The sequence below is a fragment of the Hordeum vulgare genome, chromosome 4H (assembly GCF_904849725.1).
Source record: "Hordeum vulgare subsp. vulgare chromosome 4H, MorexV3_pseudomolecules_assembly, whole genome shotgun sequence".
Classification (NCBI taxonomy): Eukaryota; Viridiplantae; Streptophyta; class Magnoliopsida; order Poales; family Poaceae; genus Hordeum; species Hordeum vulgare.
The window spans coordinates 109,719,712-109,722,167 of NC_058521.1; positions in this window are offsets into that span (position 1 = coordinate 109,719,712).

Genomic DNA, 2,456 nt, shown 5'->3' on the forward strand with positions numbered 1-2,456 from the left:
GATAAATAACCAGATAATGATGTTGAGATAGAACCTGTTGTTGATCTTGATAACCCGTAACCTAAGAATAAACATTATGATACAAAATATTTTGTTGCTAGAAAGCATGGCACGGAAAGAGAGCCATAGGTTCAAAAACCCATGCCTTGTCTACCCAAACCAACTAAGAAAAAATATGATGAAGAATTTGAATGCTTTGTTGAAATGCTTAGGCAAGTCCTTTTGCGTACTCGTTTAACTGATCTTTTAAAGATGGCCCCTTATGGTAAGTACATGAAAGACATCATCACTAATAAAAGAAAAATACGTGAAGCTGAAATCTCGACCATGCTTGTTAATTATTCTTTTAAGGATGGAGTACCTAAAAACTAGGAGATCCAGGAATACCAACTATACCATGTTCCATCAAAAGTAACTGTGTGAAAATTGTTTTATGTGATCTAGGAGCTGGTCTTAGTGTTATGCATTTCACTTTATACAGAAGACTTGACTTGAATAAACTCACACCTACTGAAATTACATTGCAAATGGCTCACAAATCACCTTCCATACCTATTGGTATTTGTGTGGGTGTACCCGTTGTAGTTGCAAATGTTTCTATCTTGACAGGCTTTGTTATACTTGATATGCCCGAGGACGACAACATGTCGATTATCCTTGTAGACCTTTATTAAATACGACTGGGGTTGTTATTGATTGCAACAAAAGCAAGGTTACTTTTCCGAGGAAAGTAACATACAATGTATTTTCCGAGGAAATAATTTCAAGTGAATGGTGTTAATGTTATTGAAAAATCTCCGACTACCACCAATGGAAGTTTTCAACTACCTCTACCTACTGCCAAAAATAAATATGACATACTTATTGTTGGGGATATGCACATCCCCATTGAGGTAACTTAGTGTTTTACAAAAATTCTTCGGTTCATGCTAATTGGAAGTGGTTGTTAATAAGACTTGATCAACCTTGTTAATGAATCATTTTCAAGAGGCATGAGGTCGAGGAATTCAGTAGGCCCAACTCGGTGTACCCATTTTACTTTTCCTCTTATTTTTATTTTAATGCAATAAATGTCATGATTATCCCGTTTTCTAAAAAATTTCATGCAATAAAAAAGTGCCCAACAATAAAAGTTCACCAAATGACCTGAAATTTTCAAACGATTTGTTTCTGAATATTTGAGAATATCTGGCACTGAAAGCATCAGAGGGGGTGTCACAGGTGCCCACTAGGCACCAGGGCGCACCACCCCCACCAGGCGCGGCCAGGTGTCTAGTGGGCCCCTCGGGGGTCCCCTCACTTATTCCTTCAGTCACTGCCCCTAGCTCCAAAAAAAATCTTTGTATCTCTCCTTCTCTAGTGTTCTATCTCTCAAACCCGCGGATTTCGATCTCTTTGCTCGAAATACCGTTTCAAAAACTATTTTGGGGGATTGCTCCTTGTATGTAACTCCCCCACTCCTCCAAATTAGTTTTCGCTTTAGTGGTTTATCTTAGAAGTAATTAGCTACTCTAGGTTCTTTTGGAGATGATCTTGCATGTTGAATTCTTGAATTTCCAAGTAGTTACAATGCTTGTTTTAGGCTCTAGGCATCCTTATGAGTAGTTTCTATCATTCTTGTGAAGTTTTGCTAACTTTATTTTGTGAACCAAAAATAGTTAGAAATTTGTTCTTGGAAAAATGAACCTCTTCAGGAGGAGTTCATCCAAGAAGAATGCCAAGGGTGTTGATGAATCATCTGCTGGTAGACTCACCACCCCGCTCTTGATGGAGGTCCGGCCGTGCAAATGGCCACACACTCCCTTCATGCAACAAGCCGGATTCCACCACGAGTTTACGCTATTCATGGTAAATGCTGGGTTGACCAACTTCATTGCAAATGACTGTGACCAATACCATACCCTCACTAATACTTTTGTGCAAAATTTCTATTTTCTAAATAGGCATGACCCACCTTTAGTGTGGTTTAATCTATATGATGAAACACGCCAAATGCTGCTTACTGAATTCTGTGAGATATGTTTAATTCCCTCTCATGGGGAGTTAAGAGAACCCAAACGGGCTGACTTTGAGAACTTCCTGCTCACTTTAATAGTCAGTGAGACTAGAGGTGTGCAAAAGCCACTGCCACTGGCCTGCTCTTTCCCTCGGTGCATTACTTTGCTTTATTTATCAGGAAGTGTTTAACGGCTAGGGAGAATGGTAGTATACTTAGCGCTCCTAACCCTGCCATTGTACGCCGAGTAATCCATGACGATCACACCTTTAACTTGGGAGCTATTATTGCTCGATGTTTACACACTAACGGATCTAAGGGTAAAACCATGGTGGTATTTATGCCACTCGCTTAGCGAAACACTTTGACACCCCTTTGCATCATGATGACTATCTTTTACCACGACCTTATCTAGATCACCAGTCTATGGTTGATCATTAATTTATTGATATTGATGATT